The sequence below is a fragment of the Kogia breviceps genome, chromosome 7 (genome assembly GCF_026419965.1).
Source record: "Kogia breviceps isolate mKogBre1 chromosome 7, mKogBre1 haplotype 1, whole genome shotgun sequence".
NCBI classification, from domain to species: Eukaryota; Metazoa; Chordata; class Mammalia; order Artiodactyla; family Physeteridae; genus Kogia; species Kogia breviceps.
Window position 1 is genome coordinate 41,035,347 of NC_081316.1, and position 9,982 is coordinate 41,045,328.

At 47.8% G+C, this 9,982-nt stretch overlaps 1 protein-coding gene across 3 annotated transcripts in view; it reads right to left on the reverse strand.

Annotated features, from left to right (window-relative positions):
• Positions 1-9,586, reverse strand: part of INSC (INSC spindle orientation adaptor protein) — a 124,756-nt gene extending 115,170 nt beyond the window's left edge. For 2 of the 3 annotated variants that reach the window (XM_067039450.1, XM_067039451.1), the window contains exon 1: positions 9,500-9,576. The gene's annotated coding sequence lies outside the window, so the exon portion shown is untranslated. Of the gene's footprint in view, positions 1-9,499 lie in introns of all 3 variants that reach the window. The other variant, XM_059069123.2, reaches the window with a different exon arrangement.
• Positions 9,587-9,982: the final 396 nt, after the last annotated feature.

Below are 9,982 nucleotides of genomic sequence, written 5' to 3' on the forward strand. Positions count from 1 at the left end.
TAAAGTGACACCTCTCCACCCTGATGTCTCCTCATCTGGGCTCCTGGGCTGTGAGGACCATATGAAAGAGGGATGAAGGAGAGGGCAGGGAGGGTGACTCATCAGCCTTGAGTCCTACTACAGATCCAACATAAACTCTTGTTTGTGGATGGATACATGTGGTTGGGCGGGTAAGTAACTGAGTGAAGGTGAAATAGATATTGAGCGAGGGAATGAGGAATGCAGGAGTGAGTGAGCTGGATTAACTACTGGCATCTTTGTAAGGAGAGCTCACTGGGCTTAGTAAGACCCTCTCTGATTACTCTTTTAGGCCTATATCTAGTGCAGTCTCAGGGGTGGGGAGGAGGTTGGCAATTCCTGACCCATATGAATCATGCTAGTAACTCTCAAGTTCCAAGGAGCCTTCATAAGTGTTTGTTAAATCCTTCGTGGCAGCCAAGGAGCCAGGTCAAACCACCTGGAGGCCCCTCAGATCTCCTGTATCCTCTACAAACCAGAAAGGGGGGGTAACAGCTCAGGGATGCCATGTGATTTAGCTATCTTCTCCAGGAGCTCCTTAGAATTGCCCAGGAATTAGCTGACACCTATCACCAGTCCCCTCAAAGCTCTTGAATGACAGTCTAATTTGTTTGCCCAGAAGATGGTAAGATGTTTGGGGGGGGAAGATGTGGTTGAGAGGTACCTCAAATGTAACATGTCCTAAAGTGAATTATCTTTCTCCCCAAGTCTACTTCTCCCCTAGAATTTTTATTCTACTGAATGGCACCACCAGTTGGTTGCTCAGCTGATAAAACTTCATTCATTCATTCATTCATTCATCCATCCAACAAATATTTGTGACATGTGTCAGTAACATGCTAACTACTAGGATAAAGTAATGAGCAAAACTCCTCATCAAACAGGAAAAGTAAACATGGTGTTGTAAAGCCCTATAAAATGGGATTTGACCTAATCATGGAAGTGACAGCTGAGCTGAGAGCTGAGATATAAGTAGGAATTCAGTAGGTGAAGACATGAAGGAAGAAAGTTCTAAGCAGAAGAACAGCAAATGCAAAGGCCTGTGGCCTTGCCAACTGACAAGCCCAAGGAACTGAGACAAGGCCAGGAGAGAGGGTGAAGAAAGAAGCTGGGTGAGAGGGTGTAGGAGTGGAGGCAGGGGTCAGACTAATTAGACTTGGTAGGCTTATTAAAGAGGTTGATCTTTAGCTTAAGATCAATAGGAAGCAACTGAAGTATTTTTAAGGAGGGAAATGACATGAGTTGTGTGTTGGTTTTTTTTTAAAGCTTTGTTTAAAAAATTAATTTATTTTATTTATTTTTGGCTGTGTTGGGTCTTTGCTGCTGTGCTCAGGTTTTCTCTAGTTGTGGCGAGTGGGGGCTACTCTTTGTTGAGGTGTGCAGGCTTCTCATTGTGGTGGCTTCTCTCGTAGCAGAGCCCGGGCTCTAGATGAGCAGGCTTCAGTAGATGTGGCACACAGGCTTAGCTGCTCCGCAGCATGTAGGATCTTCCCAGACCGGGGCTCGAACCCATGTTCCCTGCATTGGCAGGTGGATTCTTAACAACTGCACCACCAGGGAAGCCCACGAGTTGTGTTTTAAAATACATTTGGCTGCTGTGTGACAACAAATTGGAGGGAGTTTAAGTAGACCAGTTAGAAAGTTCTCACAGTAGTCTGGTAAGATGAAAATGGTGCCTTGAACTAGAGTGATACTGGTGGAGACAGAGAGAAGTGACGGATTGGGGAGAGATTTTCAAGAGAACATCAACAGACTTGGTGGTGAACTGTATATGAGCTTTGAGAGAGAAAGGTGTTGAAGATGATTGCCAGCTCTCTCTGACTTGTGCAGCTGTACAGATGAAGGAGCCATTCAATGAGATCTGAAATACCTGGAGAGGACCACATATGAATAGAACACTGCCGAGCAAGAATGCAGAAATTCCGTTTTGGACACACTCAGCTTGACAGGCCTTGGAGATGTCTCTCTCCCTCCTTCGTCTCCCTCACCTTCTGCATTCAACCAGCTACCTGATTCTACTTCCTCTCTTGCCTGTCTTATTTCAGGTCCTTGTAATGATTTCCTAGATAGTTGAAAGAATCTCCAGGCTCTCTCTCCTTCCAATCCATCCATTCCTCACTGTAGGTCTTTCTAAATATTGCCTCCTTGAACAGTTCCTCCCTCACCACCCATCTAAGCCACCCTATCTTCTCACTCTCTGTCTGAATCACTTGAGTTTTTCTTTCTAAAAACCTATAATAATTTGTTTTATTTCTTTATTATAGAAATAAATATGGACATATAAGTGTATACCCTAGCTCTGTTTGCTAAGAGGGCATAAATGCAATGACACACCAGTAACAGGGAGCACATGTAGCCCCAGGTCTTGGTTTCTAATACCTTTCTCCACTAAAAGGATGCAGGGCTCCTTGGAGAAATGACTAATTCCAGGGCTGGGGCAAGGAAAGAACAAAATGAGCCTGGAACGTCTTTCTAGAGCCATAGTAACCAAATGCTAAGAGAATCATGGGGAAAAGTCAAAAGAAACAAGAGTCAGTCTGAGAACCTCTCACTGATCAAATCTTGTACATTTCAAACTTCAAAATAGGGCTTCCCTGGTGGTGCAGTGGTTGAGAGTCTGCCTGCCCATGCAGGGGACACGGGTTCATGCCCCAGTCTGGAAAGATCCCACATGCTGCAGAGTGGCTGGGCCCTTGAGCTATGGCCACTGAGCCTGCGCGTCCGGAGCCTGTGCCCTGCAACGGGAGAGGCCACAACAGTGAGAGGCCCACGTACTGCAAAAATAAATAAAAATAAATAAATAAATAAATAAATAAAAATTAAATATACAAATTGATTAAACCCATTGAATAAATTAATTAAGAATTTATGAGTTCATAGTAATGAAGGAAAGGAAGAAGGGAGGGAGGGAAGAAGGGGGGAGAGAGATAAAGAGAAAGAGAGGGAGAAGGGAAAGATATTTCCTACAGAAAAATGCCAACTAATAAATATGGAAGAAATGATGGATTCAAAAGTATCAATGGTGATAAAATTAGTGATTAAACGTTTGATGAGGAACAGGATGTTTACAAAACCTCGAAGTACCTCTCCGCAAATTACTTATTGATCACTAAGGGAAAAACAGTAATTTCACAGGAGAAACTGGTGAACATCACCTCAAGCAAGTGACGAAAGCTTCCATCACCAGCACTGGGACAGTCCCCACAGCCTGTGCTCGCTGGTATGCTAACCTCACTTCATGGTACTCCTGCCCAACATGCATAGCTTGAATCCAGTCATGTAGAACCATCAGATAAACCCAACTGGAAGGATATTCAACATAATAACTGGCCTATACCATTCACAACACAAAGGTCAAGAAAGATAAAGCAGAGGAATTGCTCTGGATTAAAGAAGACTGAAGAGACATGATAACAAAGTGTCATCTCTGGCTTGGACCCTGAACGGGGCGAGGGAGACAGGAGAGCTATAGAGACATTATTGGGACAGAATTGTATTGTAGTAAGAGTATATCTTTTTTTTAAGGAAATACACACTTAAGTATTTACGGGCAAAGAGGCATCATGTCTCTGATTTACTCTTAAACTGATCAGAAATATGAATATTTTATATGTATTCATATACATGTATGTATTCATATATACACATACATGATAAAACCATAAATATATAATTATAATAAATGAACAATAAAGTATAAATTATACAGATAATTGAAATATACATAAATAATAAAAAATACTGTATTTTTATATTGTTGGAGAGAGAAGGAATGAAAAAAAATGAAGTAAATGCAGTGTCTTGTAATCAATTAAGGGATACAGATAAAGAAGGATTTCTTTTACCAGTCTTGCAAATGTTCATTAATTTGATATGATATCAAAATTAAAGGTGACATAAAATTGTTTTTATGTTTGCTGAATGAATAAGTGAGCCCATATCCAACCATGACCCTCCCCTGCTTAAAATACCTGTCATGATAAAAATCAAAACACCTCAGCACAGCCATCAAGGCCTGACACCCATCGACAGCCCTTTGTAAAGTCTCCCATCTCTCTCTCATCACTACTGACCAGTACCCTCACTGCCTCAAGTTCCCTAAGCTTACCACACAAGGCAACATTTCTGTGCCTTAGCATGTGCTGGTCTCTCAGCCTAGAAAGCCCTCCTCTTATCCTCCCGGAATCTTCCTGTTATCTTTCCAGATCCAGACCAGGAATTTTCACCTCTTGTAAGGCCTCCCTGATTGCCCATTTGGGGGTGACACTTCCTCTTCTGATACACTAATACCTGCCATGAGCATGTCCCACAGATAGGCTTGTCACTGTTTGTTCACAATCCTGTCTTGCCTTGAGGACTGGGATATTTCTGACACCTGTATGCCCAGTGCTCTGCACGGTCTCTGGCACATGACAGGATCTCAGTGAATACCGCAGCATGGATACGTGAATAACAGTGACTAAACTTTCTGCATCCTCCAAGAGAGCTCCCTGACTTCAGTCTCTTTCACGATCCTCAAAAAGTACAGAAGAATAAGGGAAATTAGTTCTTCTAATTTTATGCATGAGGAAAGTGAGGCCCAGAGAGGGTAAGAGAAAACAATGTACCCAGAGGCTGAGCTAGAGCTGGAATCCAGATCTCTTGCCATCAGCCCAGTGTTCTTTCCCAGAAGGTAGGTGGGACAAGAAGGAAGAATATGTCATTTATAGTTGACCTGTTCTATGCTGGACACGACAGTTCAATAAACTTTCCAGTTCTAGCATCACCACTGCATCATAAGGAACCCCTTTTTACAGACATGGAAACAGGCTCCGAGTCAGATCTGTTTGATGGCAAAGCCCGTGCTCTTTTCTCTGCACATTGCCAGTATATGCAGCCCACCTCTGACCCTCCATCAGAGGCAAAAAGATGGCCTGAGTCAATCGTCCTGTCCCTCGACCATGTCTTTTAAACCAGCACCACACACAGACCCACAATGCAGCCCACACCCCCAGACAACAGGCTGCATTTCACATGGTTTCCAAACCCAGGATATTTGGTTTGTAAGACAAAACCTCCATTTCTCCAGCAGAAAGCGAACACTATACACAATTACCCAGTCAAATTGCTGACGCTTAGACACTGCCTCACGCCGAACAGGGTCTGGTCTGCCCAGAGACATCCTCAGAGGAACCAGGACTCCCCCAGAGCTTGGCACTGAGGGCACCATGTAGCAGGAAGAGGGGGGACTGGGCTGGCTGGATCACAGTGTCTGGGTGTAGGCTCGGTCCCCAGAGATTGCTCCAGGGAAGAAGTGAAGCCACAGAAGCACACCCCAAGGGAGTGGTTGGAAGGGAGGGGGCGGGGTTGGCAGGGGTATCCCTGCCCGGCCTGGGAGGCCTTCCCCACTCCACCCCTGCTTCCCACAGAACAGCAGTCTCCATCTGAGGCTGGAAAGGGCCAGTGATGCTGATGATATTCAGGTCCTAGAGCCAGAGAAGGCAAGCCCTCAGCTCTTCCCCAGCTGGCCCAAAGGCCTGGACTTCCCTGCTTTCAGGGCCTTTGAACTGGGGAGTGGTCAGTGGGCCACAAACCACAGTCTTCACCACAGACTCCAGCGTCAGACAGATCTGGGATGAAATTGTTGCTGGCTCTGACCTTGGGTTAATCATTTAACCTTGTTGTGCTTCAGTTTCCCTACCTTTAAAATAGCAGTGACTGTCTCCCAGTGTTGTTCCAGAGGTTTCCTGAAACAAAAGATGCAAAGAGCCTAACAAGGGGGTTGGCCCTTAGTAGACACTAAAAACTGTGAGTAAGCGTAAGCCTTCCCCCACAGAAGTTCTCACTGCCTCACCCAGTGCTCTGTTGTTGGATTTTACACCTGTTTTCATTTAGTTGAGCTTAAAGTCCAGGGAACACCCAGAATCCTCAGCAGAGATGCAACCGAGTTTTAGTCTTACCTTTTTGAGGTGGCACTTACCTGGGAAGGTACAAACCCGTCACCCGCACCAACCCACCAGCACACCACCCAGCGCCAGGCAACTCCTGAGGCCTCAGGCCAACGATTTCTCCTCCCCTTTGTAACCAAGTGCTTCTGGGAGGATTAATCTTGAACATGGGAAACAGCTGCCAGCATCGGGTGACTTAATGCATACTGAGAAGCAAGATCTCAACACAATGCCTGAAAGCCCACCACGAGAGTCCTTGTAATTAATCTTTAGTGCTGAGCATTGCCCCCCACTCCTCCCCTTTCCAAATACTAATAGCCTTGGGCAGGCTAAAAGAATCCGTCTTAGAGTAAATTAGTTAGGGGTCTCGCCAACTTTGCAGTGTGGCTAGAGCCCTGTCCTGCATTCAGATGACCCTGGTGACACACATCTCTTGCAGATAAGAGGTGACAAATGACTTTCTGACCGCATGGCAGACTTGAGAGCCCCTCATGGGGAAAAGGAAAAACTGAGCACTAGCCTATGGCCTCACAGAGCCAGGGGAGGGGGCAGAAGGGCCCTTCGTGTGTGACCATCTTCCTCATCCTGAGCTCTGACTCCAAAAGGGCCATCCCTGATTGCAGACCATGTGGTCCACATGGTCTGCTCTGAGGGAGGCAGAGCTTAGGTCCAAGAGACACAGACCTCTCTGCAGAGCCCTGAGCCTAGGCGGGGTCACATGAGGAAGGGGTGGCCATAGGGCCAGGGCCAGGCATAGGGCAGGGGTCAAACTCCTTCGGGCACCCAGACACTCATGCTTTTGAGACAGGGAGAAGCTGGCAGTTGAAGCAGTCAGAGGAGGGGACATTTATCAATGGCCCAATTCATTCACAACAATCCCCATTGTCTGAGCCAGCACAGAGATGGGCATTTTCTCCCAGAGCTGCTGGGAAGAAAAGCCCCAAGACATGGTCACAAATCAGAGCCCCAAAATACAGAAGCCAAAATTGAGACATATGGTTTGAAAACCAGATGAAATATTTGAAATTGGAGATGTCCCCCCAAAATCCATGCAACGTGGTTCTCATCCACAGAGACCAATAGAATGCTCAATTACTGATTGTTCATTTATTTATTCTGATCTCTTTCTATGAAGGATGTAGGAGTTTACAGTTAAAGATGGGTATACTATAAAGTTATTGAAGCAAGCAGAAATTAAAAGTCAAAGCCATGGTTCCAATGAACACATTTACTAGGATGAAGCAATATGATGAACTAAGAGCTTCCTGGCAGCCAGAGTAAGAAGGGAAACACACAGGGGATGTCATGAGCTCAGCAGTCACACAGACCTGTAGAAATCCCTTGAGCACTCTAAGCTTCAATTTCCTTGTCAGAGGAAAAAAAAAAAATATGGGACTATTAACCTAATAAGGTTGCTGTGAAAAGTAAATGAAATAAAGCATGTATTATAGATTCAATAAATAGTGGTTGCTATTATTACCATTTTGGGGGTTGTCTGATTTCTCTTCTTTAAATTGGAACTATGTTACCTTAATAGGGTTGCCTTGATGCTCTATGAGACCTAATTGTTGCTCTGAAATTCTGATTGGTAGGTATATGTGTTTGACGAACTAAAAGTGGGGAACCAGCCTGGGATTCACAGTGGGTACCTCATTTTCCAGAGTCTTTTCCTGAGTCTTAAGATAGCTGGGGGCCCCCACAGATAAGAAGGCTAGGGAAGGCACAGAGACTTCCTTCCCCACCATCGTCACTCTGTAAAAGGCTGCCCAGCTGACCACAGCCTGCCCTTATTTAAACATCCCCCCCAAGGGTCAGGTGGAGGACCAGGCCAGGGAAAGGTAGGCTCCAGCACCCCCCACCAGGAAATGCATGAAGCCCATATGCTCCTCTGCATACTAGGGGAGTTGGTGGGGTGAGAACTCAGGCACTCCTTAGACCAAACCATAAACACTTAGAAAGAGAAAGTCAATGTCATCTTTCTAACTTCCCAACTGAGGAAGCACATTTAGTGAGGGCACCTAATTGAGACCTGTCCACAGGAGAATGGTCAGGATGGGAGAGGTCTAGAAGCCATAACAGCAGCAACTGCAGCAGCAGCAGCCAGCTAATATTTGGGGGCACCTACTCTTCCGGTCACTGTTTCATGTGTCCCTAGTCCCCAAGGGGAGGAGGTCAGGGAGAACAAGATTCTGTCAAGAAAAGAGATAACCACTGGAAAGGAGCAAAGCAAAGGGTCTCCCTTTCAGCCTCGCCTGCAGATGGGAGATTCAAAACAGGGTTGACTAAAACCAAAAAAGAGAAGAAATCAGCCCAGCTCAACTCACTTTTCCTGCCTGTCAGATGACTATCTGTGGGCCCAGCCCACAGAAAGCTCACTGCTTTTCTGCTGCAGGGGGAATCCAGAGAATAAACTAGAGTGTGGAGCAAATTACAGGTGCTGAGCTCTGCCTCAGATCCCAGACTGGCCCTGCTTGCCTTGCCAGACGGTCCTTTTCACTTCTAAAAAGGTAAGACTACTCCAAGAGCAGCCTCAGTTCCAGATCAAATGGGACACTCTGAAGGCATTGTATCAACATCTGCCCTGACCCCCCAGCCAAAGCCCCCGGCTTAAGATATTTCCTACTAAAGCCAGTTTCTTAGACTTGTCCAAGGTGCCACATGTAGGCTAAAGGGGGCCTAAAAGGCTGAGAGTGGGTCAAGCCAGGGGTGCATGTTTGTGCATATGCGTTTTGCACACGGAGATACCTGTTGGATATGTGTCACTGTCCTCAGATGTACATACTGAAAGCAGGTGAGTGTTTACACGGCCCTCCTGAGATACTACGTGTGCAAGACTGGTGTGGGTGGTGGAAAGGTGTGCACACATGAGCAGCTGTGAGTGTGTGGGTGTGGGTGCCCTGTGTTTGTGGGTGGGCATGGCTGAGTGGTCCTCCCACCTCCTCCTGGAGTGACAGTGGAGCTATCTCCCCAACCCTGGCCAGTCAGCCAGGCTGGCTCAGACCCCCATTCAGTCCAGTGTTGGCGCTGAACTCCTGCCCTGCTCAGAGTCCTGAGAAACCAAAGCCGAGTGACCCACAGAGAAGACACCCCAGCTGGGGACAAGTCGGGTCACCCTAGAAAGTCTGAGTTCAGATAACACTCCTTATCCCCAGCTTCTGTCTTCATCTGCTCACTCACACGCATCCAGCCATCGGCACATGACCCGCTCAGCCCCATGGAGCCTGCCTATCACGCTCACCAATGTATATCCAGCGTCCAGACACGGGGCAGCAAGGGCCACACAGACACACGTGCCACCTATGGGCGCACTCCAGGCCCACCTACACAGAAGTTCCCACACACATTGACACACTCACACCCTGGGACATATGCTAGAAAGTTCCCTATACTCACATACCAGCCCAGACACACACGTCCTCCCACACTGGAGCTCGCTCCCACTCACAAGCACTCACACTGATACACTTACACCTACTATCCAAATAGTCACAAGCATGCTCTGTCCCGGACCGGGCTGGGCACCGAATCCCGCCCGGGGAGCGCCGCCTACTTACTCCGAGCGAGTGAGAGTGCGTGTGTGCGGCTGCATGCAGCGGCCAGGCCAGCGGCGGCAGGCACAGCTGGGGCTGCAGAGGCTGCGAGCAAGTGACCTGCTCCGTGGCCCAGCCCGAGGGCCGCCAGCTGCCCGCGCCCCACCCCGCTCTGCCCCCGCCCGCCGCTCCCGCCCGCCGCCGCAGGACCTCTGGCAACAGTCCGCTCGCTGCCAAACCTCTGCCCCGCGTAAGCCACCGCTGCCTGCCGTCTCAGCCGGGCTGCGAGGCTCTTTTGGTGCCCCTGGCAGTGCAAACTTTGTGCTCTCGGCTGTGGGGAGCCCTGGAATGGGGACGCGGTCGGGTCTAATTAGAGACCTGGCTCACACGGGGCCGGGCGGGAGTCACGGCGGGTAAGCACCCCGGACCCTCGGAGCCATCCCGGCCCTGGTGCCCACATGTGCCCCACATGCCAACATCTGGAGAGGAAAGGGAGTGCGTTGGAAC